This window comes from Callithrix jacchus, chromosome 9, assembly GCF_049354715.1.
Source record: "Callithrix jacchus isolate 240 chromosome 9, calJac240_pri, whole genome shotgun sequence".
Classification (NCBI taxonomy): domain Eukaryota; kingdom Metazoa; phylum Chordata; class Mammalia; order Primates; family Cebidae; genus Callithrix; species Callithrix jacchus.
In genome coordinates, this window is record NC_133510.1 from 31,966,386 (window position 1) to 31,978,982 (window position 12,597).

A 12,597-nucleotide genomic window follows, 5' to 3' on the forward strand; every position below is an offset into this window, starting at 1 on the left:
TTTTTTTTTTTTTTTGAGACACAGTCCCATTGTGTTGCCCAGGCTGCAGTGCAGTGGTGTGAGCTCGGCTCACAGCAACCTCCACCTCCTGGGTTCAAGCTATTCTTCTCCCTCAGCCTCAACGAGTAGCTGGGATTATAGGCATCTGCCACCATGCCCAGTTAATTTTTGTATTTTAGGTAGAGAAGGGTTTTTTTCCATGTTGGCCAGGCTGGTCTTGAACTCCTGAACTCAGGTGATCCATCTGCCTCGGCCTCCCAAAGTGCTGAGACTACAGATATGAGCCACTGCACCCAGCCTGTTTCACATACTACAAGCTAACTTTTCAGGCAGACTTTTGGGATTTGTTTCTCCTATGGTAAACTTTCTCATCCAAGTCAGTTAAACACATTATTTTTAGAAACATGAGGGCCCGTAATTTGTTTTCTCTTTCATTTTTTTTGCTTGTATCTTTATTAATTCTTGAATTCTGTTTTACATACATTTTTTAACCAACATTTTTGTTATTGGTTGAATTAATTTTTCATTCCTTTTAAAAATAATTAAAAAATTCAAGCTAATAAATTTTCTTCTGAGTCCTGTTGTATCTCTGTCCCATTTGTTCTGATGTGTAGCTTTTCATTATTGTTGATTTCCTTTTTTCTTTTCTTTTTTTTTTTGAGATGGAGTTTTGCTCTTGTTGCCCAGGCTGGAGTACAATCTACAATGGCACCATCTAGGCTCACTGCAACCATCTTCTGAGTTCAAGTGATTCTCCTGCCTCAGCCTCCGTAGTAGCTGGTCTTATAGGCGTGTGCTACCATGCCCGGCTAATTTTTGTGTTTTGAGTAGAGATGGGGTTTCACCGTGTTGGCCAAGGTGGTCTCGAACTCCTGACACAAGCAATCCATGTACCTCAGCCTCCTAAAGTGCTGGGATTACAGGTATGAGCCAGTGTGCCTGGCCTATTGCTGATTTTCTGTAACAATGTTCAATATCTGCATATAAATATGCACATAGATAAAAGACAAGTAGAAATGTTTGCATTTTCTACTTGAGTTGTTTTAAAACTCCCTCTGAAGAACACTTTTAGTTTTTCTGCCTTTTTTTTTTTTTTAGTTTATTACACTGTAATCAGAGAATGTTAGCTAAACTAGTTCTACTTTTTGGAATATATGAATGTTAAACAAAAAGTCCAGACACAACTATTTCATTAGTAATGCTATTTACTTTCTCATTTATGTCCTTTCCCTTTTACCCTGTCATCAACTGGTAGGTGTGAATCAAAAACTCCTACTACTAGTTTGTTCTTTCCTATATTTCCTTATAATGCTTGCAATTTTTGCTAAATGGAAGTGGTTGGTATGCTAAAAGATGTGAGGTGGCTTATTGTGCAATAAATTACTCATTTGGTTAGATAACAGCTGGATATTATTTATGAAACATTTGTACTGGATTGAAGATAGTCCCTCTAAATCATCATGAAACAAAGAAAATAATTCATAAAATAAAACATCCTTGAATTAACTGAATTTTCTTGGACTAGCTATTTATTGTGGCTGAGAGGTATAGACTAGCCTTCTAGCCTCTGTAGTTCTTTACTGTTACAGAGACAGATTGTTTCTTCCAGCTCTGGCTCCTCTTTATTATCATTTGCATAGCTCACTTCCTTTGATTCTCTGGACAAAATTTGGTCCAAGAGGACTTCTACTGACAGCCTGCTCATAAACTCATTTCTGATATTCCACAGATGGAATCCAGCTTTCACAAAACAAGGTTAACACTCACCTTCAGCAAATACATATCTTTTTCTGGTGTAACTTGACATCTGCCCCTGCTAAGCCTCCTTGCTCCTCTCTGGAAAGTTTAGTTCCTCCATATGGCTTCTACCTCATTTATTTATGGTAACTGTTATGTAATCTGAGAGTTATTCCTCTTCTTAAAAAAGATTTCCAGGAGGTAAAAGTGAATCATCCTGATAAATATAGTAATATTCATCTTTTAAATTAATTTCTTTATATTTCAACTATATGAAGCATTATAGTTTTAAATAATAGTGCACATGCACATGAAGTAACTGTGCAAGAAAAGGCAAAGAACCACCCAGAAGAATTAGAGGCAACAGTGCCTCTGGCTCTTACAAACCCAGGAATAGTCCATTTTTGCTAACTACATTGGGAAGCCTTTTGATTAATGGGCACTGGATAGAATACACAGAGGGTCTTGCCTTACTAGTAGAAGATAGTTAGCCCTAGACTGAGCCCTGCTTTACTCTTGCTTGACAACCCTTAAAAGCAAGACCAGAGACAACTTGTTTCTAAGAAACATAACTGCATCCAGAACAAAAGCTCAAGAATAATTACAGGAATTCACAAATATCCAGCACCCCAAAATGTAACATTAACAATCTATGACATCTAACAAAAAATATCAGGTATTTAAGAAGCAGGAATATATGACCAATAATGAGGGAAAAATCATTTCACCTAAAATTCACTGAGCCTTATGTTAGAATGGACATTAAATGAATTGTAACTGCATTTCACATGTTCAAAAAGTTAAGCGGAGGCATGTAAAATACAAAATAAGACTCAAAGTTCTAGAGATAGAAATAACAATATGTGAAATGAAAGGAACATTGAATAAGATTAATGGTAGTATAGCCAAGGAAGAAGAAAAGATTAGTGAACTTGAAGATATGCCAATATAATTATAAAAAATGAAAAATAGAAAGCAAGATAATTTTAAAAGGTAAACAGAGCTTCAGAGAGTTGTGGGACTTTAGACAAGCTGATATATGTTTAACCTGAGCCCTTGAAAGAAAAGAGATAGAGGAAATGGAAAATGTATTTGACCCTAAAGATTCTTCCAGAAAGCTCCTAGAACTGATGAAAAAATTCAGCAAAGTTTCCAAATACAAAGGTAATGTACACAAATCAGTAGCTCTCTATATACCAAGAATGACCAAGCTGGTAATCAAATCAAGAACTCAGCTCCCTTTACAATAGCTGCAAAAAACAAAAACAAAAAACCCCCCAAAACTTAGAAATATACCTAACAAAGGATGCAAAAGATCTCTACAGGAAAACTACAAAACACTAATTGAAGAAATCATAGACAACACAAACAAATGGAAACACATCCTGTGCTCATGGATGGGTAGAATCAATATTGTGAAAATGACCATACTGCCATAAACAATCTACAAATTCAGTGTAATTCCCATGAAAATGCCACCATCATTCTTCATAGAATTAGAAAAAAAAATTCTAAAATTGGTATGGAACCTAAAAAGAGCTGCATAGCTAAAGCAAGACTAAGCAAAAAGAACAAATCTGGAGGCATCATATTACCTGATTTCAAACTATACTATAAGCCCATAGTCACCGAAACAACATGGTACTGGTATAAAAATAGGCACATAGATCAGTGGAACAGAATAGTGAAGCCAGAAATAAACCCAAATACTTACAGCCAACTGATCTTCAACAAAGGAAACAAAAATAAAGTTGGGAAAGGATACCCTTTTCAACAAACGGTGCGGGGATAATTGGCTAGCTACATATAGGAGAATGAAACTGGAGGCTCATCTCTCACTTTATACAAAAATCAACTAAAGATGTATTAAGGACTTAAATCTAAGACCTGAAACTATAAAAATTCTAGCTGATAACATTGGAAAAACCCTTCTAGACATTGGTTTAGGCAAGTATTTCATGACCAAGAACCCCGAATCAAATGCAATAAACACAAAAATAAATAGCTGGGATTTAAATAAAGAGCTTTTGCACAGCAAAAGGAACAGTCTTCAGAATGAATAGACAACCCACAGAGTGGGGGAAAATCTTTACATCTATACATCTGACAAAGGATTAATTTCCAGAATCTACAATGAATTCAAACAAATCAGCAAGAAAATAAAACAAACAATCCTGTCAAAAAGTGGGTGAAGACATGAATAGACAATTCTCAAAAGAAGATATACGAATGGCCAACAAACATATAAAAAATGCTCGATAGCACCAGTAATCAGAAAACCACAATGTGATACCACCTTATTCCTGTAAGAATGGCCATCATCAAAAAATTAAAAAACAATAGATGTTGGCATGGATGCGGTGAACAGGAAACATTTCTATACTGCTGATGGGAATGTAAACTAGTACAACCATTGTTGGAAAACAGTGTGGAGATCCTTTAAAGATCTAAAAGTGTAACTACCAGCAATTCCACTATTGTGTATCTAACCAGAGGAAAAGAAGTCATTACACAAAAAAGATTCTTGCACACATATGTTTATAGCAGCACAATTTGCAATTGCAAAAACATGGAACCAACTCAAATGCCTATCAATCAATTAGTGGGTAAAGAAACTGTGGCGTGTATATATATGATGAGTACTACTCAGCCATAAAAAATGAATTAATGGCACTCACAGTAACCTGGATATAATTGGAGACTATTATTTCAAGTGAAGTAACTCAGGAATGGAAAACATCATATGTTCTCACTCAGAGTGGGAGCTAAGCTATGAGGATGCAGGGCATAATAATGAGAAAATGGATTTTGGGGACTCAGAGGGAAAGGGTTGAGGGAGAGAAGACTACAAAGAGGGTGCAGTGGATACTCCTCGGGTGATGGGTGCACCACAATCTCACAAATCACCACCAAATAATTTATTCATGTAACCAACTACCACCTGTTCCACAATAACCTATGGAAGTAAAAAAAATTCAAAATAATACCTGTACTATAGTTATATATGTAATATGTGAACATTAGAGAACACAGGATTAAAGGTATGCAGAAATTTTCTTAAAAAAGAAAAAGTTTTGAAAAAATGATAACTTTAAATAATCAAATTTGATGAATAAATTAAAAAACCCATAGTTCCCAAAAAACTCAATAAACTCCACACAAAAGAAACACTAAGAAAATCACATTAAGTCGGGGAGGACTCAAGATGGCGCTGTGAGAACAACCCAGGATTGGAGCTCGTGTTGAATCTGCAAACGGTGAGTCGGAGCTGCATTTCCAGACTGATCTTTGTTGCCCACAGAATGGGGAAACTCCCAAGTATAAAAAAGACACGGGACGCCAGGCAGTAGGTCTGCCTGGCGAAGCCGGCAGCCGGGGCGGCGGCGGCCGGCCCTACCCAGCAATCCCCACAGGGCGCGCTTGTCCGGGTGCCCTGTTGAACTGGCAACCTGAGACTTGAGAGGGCTGGACTTGAGACTGAACGAGACTTGGACAGTAGGCCAGCACAGGGGATTGCAGGGACAGATCGTTTGGGATACCCAGTGGGACAAACAAAACCGTGATTTCAAACTATCCCGAGCAGACGGTCCGAGACGCTCTGTGGGGGAGGAACGTCCACCACTACCCAGGCAACCCGCCCCAACTGAGATACATGCCCACTGCTGACGCAGCCAGCCATTGCCGAGGCAACCTGCCCCAACTGAGATACACGCCCACTGCTGATGCAGCCTGCCCTTGCTGAGGCAACACGCTACAATGAAGAGACTCCACCGCAGGGCGTGGCGGAGACCACAGCAGAGCCTGCAGGAACAGGGCGAATCACACAACAGCAGGGCGGAGCCTCGGCAGCCAAACAGTGGCTAGTCTGCCTTCTAGCTGGGCAGGACACCTCATCGGACATTGAAAAATAAAGCCCGAACCCCCCAACACAGAGCATGTGAGAAAAAAAGGGTTTTTTTTAATGAGCTCTGTTGCAGCAGAATCAAACATAGCAGCCTAACAGCCCTGAATGAACAACAGAGCTCACAGCTCAGCAATTGAGCTCCAAAAAAGTACAGACTGTCTCCTCAAGCAGCTCCCTGACCCCTCTATATCCAAAAGACTGACATTTGGCAGGCATCATCCTGGGACAAAGATAGCAGAAAAAGAAACGGGTAGCATCCCTCACTGTGCCACAGCTGCTAGAGGTGCACCCCAGACAGGCAGGGCCTGGAGTGGACCTCAGCAGTCATACAGCGAAGGGGCTAGGCTGGTAGAAGGAAAACCAAGTAACAGAAATACTTCATCATCAACAATCTGGGTGTCCACTCAAAGACCCAATCGAAAAGTCAGCAACTACGCAGACGACAAGCGGATAAACCCACAAAGATGGGAAGAAACCAGCAAAAAAAGGAGGAAAACACCCGAAACCAGAACACCTCGCCTCCTAGAAAGGACCAAAACTCCTCACCAGCAAGGGAGCAAAGCTGGACGGAGAATGACTGTGATGAAATGACGGAATTAGACTTCAGAAGGTGGATAATGAGAAACTCTTGTGAGCTAAAAGAACATGTATTAAATCAATGCAAAGAAATTAAGGAACTTAAAAAAAGATATGAGGAAATGATAACAAGAATGGATACCTTAGAGAGGAATATGAATGAATTAAAGGAGCTGAAAAACACAATACGAGAACTTTGCGAAGCATGCACAAGTTTCAACAACCGAATTGACCAAGCAGAAGAAAGAATATCTGAAGTCGAAGACCAACTCAATGAAATAAAACGAGAAACCAAGATTAGAGAAAAGAGCACAAAAAGGAATGAACAAAGTCTCCAAGAAATGTGGGACTATGTGAAAAGACCTAATCTACATTTGATAGGTGTACCAGAAGGGGACGAAGAGAATGAATCCAAGCTGGAAAATACTCTTCAGGACATCATCCAGGAAAACTTTCCCCACCTAGCAAGACAGGCCAACACTCAAATGCAGGAAATACAGAGAACACCACAAAGATATTCTGCAAGAAGAGCAACCCCAAGGCACATAATCGTCAGATTCAACAAGGTTGAAATAAAGGAGAAAATACTAAAAGCCGCCAGAGAGAAAGGTCGAGTTACCCACAAAGGGAAGCCCATCAGACTCACAGCAGATCTCTCGGCAGAAACACTACAAGCCAGAAGAGAGTGGAGGCCAATATTCAACATTCTTAAAGAAAAGAACTTTCAACCCAGAATTTCATATCCAGCCAAACTGAGCTTCAGAAGTGAAGGAAAAATAAAATCCTTTGCGAACAAGCAAGTACTCAGAGATTTTGTCACCACCAGACCAGCTTTACAAGAGCTCCTAAAAGAGGCACTACACATAGAAAGAAACAACCAGTACCAGCCATTCCAAAATCACACTAAAAGTTAAAGAGCATCAACATAATGAAGATTCTACAATAACTAACAGGCAAAACAGCCACTTAGCATCAAAATGGCAGTATCAAATTCACACATAACAATATTAACCCTAAATGTAAATGGACTAAATGCACCAATCAAAAGACACAGACTGGCAAATTGGATAAAAAGCCAAAACCCATCAGTGTGCTGTATCTCACATGCAAGGATACACAAAGGCTTAAAATAAAGGGATGGAGGAAGATTTACCAAGCAAATGGAGAGCAAAAAAAAAAAAGCAGGAGTTGCAATTCTCATATCTGATAAAATAGACTTTAAAGCAACAAAGATCAAAAGAGACAAAGAAGGCCATTACATAATGGTAAAAGGATTGATAAAACAAGAAGAGCTAATGATCCTAAACATATATGGACCCAATGCAGGAGCACCCAGATACATAAGGCAAGTTCTTAATGACTTACAAAGAGACTTAGACTCCCACACAATAATAGTGGGAGACTTTAACACTCCACTGTCAATATTAGACAGATCAACCAGACAGAAAATCAACAAGGATATCCAGGGCTTGAACTCAGACCTGGAGCAAGCAAACCTGATAGACATTTACAGAACTCTCCACCCCAAATCCACAGAATATACATTCTTCTCAGCACCGCATTACACCTACTCAAAAACTGACCACATAATTGGAAGTAAAGCATGGCTCAACAAATGCAAAACAACTGAAATCATAACAAACAGCCTCTCAGACCATAGTGCAATCAAGTTAGAACTCAGAATACAAAAACCAACCCAGAACCGCACAGCTTCATGGAAACTTGAATGTTGACTGGGTAAACAATGAAATGAAGTCAGAAATAAAGAAGTTCTTTGAAACCAATGAGAACGAAGACACAACATGCCAGAACCTCTGGGACACATTTAAAGCAGTCTCTAGAGGAAAGTATATAGCAATAAGTGCCCATATGAGGAGAATGGAGAGATCCAAAATTGACACCCTATCGTCAAAATTGAAAGAGCTTGAGGAGCAAGATCAAAAAAACTCAAAACCCAGCAGAAGACAAGAAATAACTAAGATCAGAGCTGAACTGAAGGAGATTAAGATACGAAAAACCCTTCAAAAAACCAATAAATCCAAGAGCTGGTTTTTTGAAAAGATCAACAAAATAGACAGACCACTAGCCAGATTGATTAAAAATAAAAGAGAGAACAACCAAATAGATGCAATAAAAAATGATAAAGGGGAAATCACCACAGATTCCACAGAAATTCAAATCATCATCAGAGAATATTACAAACAACTCTAGGCACATAAACTAGTAAACCTGGAAGAAATGGATGAATTCCTGGACTCCTGTGTCCTCCCAAGCCTAAACCAGGAGGAAGCTGAAACTATGAATAGACCAATAACAAGGTCAGAAGTCGAGGCAGCAATTAAGAGCCTACCACACAAAAAAAGCCCAGGTCCAGACGGGTTCACAGCCGAATTCTACCAGACACTCAAAGAGGAGCTGGTACCATTCCTTCTAAAACTATTTCAAACAATCCAAAAAGAGGGAAGCCTTCCCAAATCATTTTATGAGACCAACATCATCCTGATACCAAAACCCGGCAGAGACCCAACAAGAAAAGAAAACTTCAGGCCAATATCCATGATGAACATAGATGCAAAAATCTTCAATAAAATATTGGCAAGCCGAATGCAACAGCAAATCAAAAAACTTATTCACCATGATCAAGTAGAATTCATCCCGGGGATGCAAGGCTGGTTCAACATACGCAAGTCTATCAACGTAATTCACCACATAAACAGAACCAAAAACAAAAACCACATGATTATCTCAATTGACGCAGAGAAGGCATTTGACAAAATTCAACAGCCCTTCATGCTAAAAACCCTCAATAAACTCGGTATCGATGGAACGTATCTCAAAGTAATAAAAGCTATTTATGACAAACCAACACCCGATATCATACTGAATGGGCAAAAAATGGAAGCATTCCCTTTGAAATCTGGCACTAGACAAGGATGCCCTCTTTCACCACTCCTATTCAATATAGTACTGGAAGTTCTAGCCAGAGCAATCAGGCAAGAAAAAGAAATAAAGTGCATTCAGATAGGAAAGGAGGAAGCCAAATTGTCTCTATTTGCAGACGACATGATAGTATACCTCGAAGACCCCATCGCCTCAGCCCAAAAACTCCTGAAACTGATAAGCAACTTCAGCAAAGTCTCAGGATATAAAATCAATGTGCAAAAATCACAAGCATTCCTATACACCAATAACAGACTTAAAGAAAGCCAAATCAAGATCGAACTGCCATTCACAATTGCTACAAAAAGAATAAAATACCTTGGAATACAACTCACAAGGAACGTAAGGGACCTCTTCAAGGAGAACTACAAACCACTGCTCAACGAAATCAGAGAGGACACAAACAGATGGAAAAACATTCCATGTTCATGGTTAGGAAGAATTAATATCGTGAAAATGGCTATACTGCCCAAAGTCATTTACAGAATGAACGCTATCCCCATCAAGCTACCATTGACTTTCTTCACAGAACTGGAAAAAACCACCATGAACTTCATATGGAACCAAAAGAGAGCCCGCATAGCCAAGTCAATTCTAAGCAAAAAGAACACAGCGGGGGGCATCACACTACCGGATTTCAAACTATACTACAAGGCTACAGTAATCAAAACAGCATGGTACTGGTACCAAAACAGAGATATAGACCAATGGAACAAAACAGAGGCACTGGAGGCAACACAACATATCTACAACTATACAATCTTTGATAAACCTGACAAAAACAAGCAAGGGGGAAAGGATTCCCTGTTTAACAAATGGTGTTGGGAAAACTGGCTAGCCATGTGCAGAAAGCAGAAACTGGACCCCTTCCTGACACCTTACACTAAAATTAACTCCAGATGGATTAAAGACTTAAACATAAGACCTGGCACCATAAAAACCCTAGAAGGAAATCTAGGCAAAACTATCCAGGACATAGGAGTAGGCAAGGACTTTATGAACAAAACAGCAAAAGCATTGGCAACAAAAGCCAAAATAGACAAATGGGACCTAATGAAACTCCACAGCTTCTGCACGGAAAAAGAAACAGTCACTAGAGTGGATCGGCAACCAACAGAATGGGAAAAAATTTTTGCAGTTTACCCATCTGACAAAGGGCTGATATCCAGAATTTACAAAGAACTCAAACAGATTTATAGGAAAAAAACAAACAAGCCCATTCAAAAGTGGGCAAAGGATATGAACAGACACTTTACGAAAGAAGACATATATGAGGCCAACAATCATATGAAAAAATGCTCATCGTCACTGGTCATCAGAGAGATGCAAATCAAAACCACATTGAGATACCATCTCACGCCAGTTAGAATGGCGATCATTAAAAAATCTGGAGACAACAGATGCTGGAGAGGATGTGGAGAAAAAGGAACACTTTTACACTGTTGGTGGGAGTGTAAATTAGTTCAACCATTGTGGAAGACAGTGTGGCGATTCCTCAAGGCCTTAGAAATAGAAATTCCATTTGGCCCAGCAATCCCATTACTGGGTATATATCCAAAAGACTATAAATCGTTCTACTATAAGGACACATGTACACGAATGTTCATTGCAGCACTGTTTACAATAGCAAAGACCTGGAATCAACCCAAATGCCCATTGATAATAGACTGGATGGGAAAAATGTGGCACATATACACCATGGAATATTATGCAGCAATCAGAAATGATGAGTTTGTGTCGTTTGTAGGGACATGGATGAATCTGGAGAACGTCATCCTCAGCAAACTGACACAAGAACAGAAAATGAAACACCGCATATTCTCACTCATAGGTGGGTGATGAAAAATGAGAACACATGGACACAGAAAGGGGAGTACTAAACACTGGGGTCTATTGGGGGGAAAAGGGGAGGGCCAGTGGGAGGGGGAGGTGGGGAGGGATAGCCTGGGGAGAAATGCCAAATGTGGGTGAAGGGGAGAAGGAAAGCAAAGCACACTGCCATGTGTGTACTTATGCAACTGTCTTGCATGCTCTGCTCATGTACCCCAAAACCTAAAATCCAATAAAAAATTAAAAAAAAAAAGAAAAAAAAAGAAAATCACATTAAGTCTTACTTGAATGAATTTGCATAAAATTAGTGACAGAGAAAAAAACCTTAAAAGGGTTCACAACAAAAAGTTACCCTACTGCAGAAGATGAATATAACAGATTTTTTATTCATGACAGATTTTGTTAGAAAAAATATCTAGATTTGGCATTTCTCCCCAGGCTATCCCTCCCCACCTCCCCCTCCCACTGGCCCTCCCGTTTTCCCCCCAATAGACCCCAGTGTTTAGTACTCCCCTTTCTGTGTCCATGTGTTCTCATTGTGGGTGAAGGGGAGAAGGAAAGAAAAGCACACTGCCATGTGTGTTCCTACGCAACTGTCTTGCATGCTCTGCTCATGTACTCCAAAACCTAAAATCCAATAAAAAATTAAAAAAAAAAAAAAGAAAAAATATCTAGAAAGAAGCAAGAGGACAATTAGTCAATGTCTTGAAAATACTAAAAGAAAACCTACAACTTTCAACATAGAATTCCATACCCCAAAAAAGGCTAAAAAAATAAAGATGAAATCAATACTTTTTCAGACATACAAAAACTGAGAGAATTCATTATCAGCATACTTATACTATAAGAAATGCTAAAGGAAGCTTTTCAGATAAAAGAATATTGGTGTTAGATGAAAGCAACTGTTTAAATAAAAGTTGCAACATGTAATGTGGGATTTATAACACATGAAACAGTAAAAAGTAAAAAGATTGGAAGAAAGAAAGAAATTGAATTGGCATACTATTATTTGAAGATACACAGAGATAAGCTAAATATATATACTACAAATCCTGAAGTAACCAGTTATGTAACAAAACAAGGACTAAAACTAGTAAAGGAGATTAAATAGAATCATAAGACATATTAATTTAACCCAAAAGAAGACAGATGACTTAAAAAAAAGGAACAAAGAATAATTGGACAGATAGAAAACAAATAGCAAGATGATAGACTTTAATGTAACTATATAAAGTATTACATTAAATATAAATAGTATAAATGTCCCGATTAAAACACAGAGATGGTAAGATTGGCTGATAGTATGCCCAATTATCCCTAGGTTATATACATTTCAGTATTTGTTTTATTCATTTAATGAATATTTATTTCTATTTCATAGGGGGAACAGAACTTGGTGCTGGTGATACATATGACACATAGTTTAGTTTTAAATGCAGATAAGTAAATATACAATTAACACAAAGTGTAACAAGTGGCTGAGCAGAGGAGTTTGATTTTTCTCTGTATACCTGGAAACAATGACAATGTTTTAAAATTATTAATGAAATGACCACACCTTGTACTGCTTTAATTACACTGCTGGATAATTTTCATACCTATTAGAATGT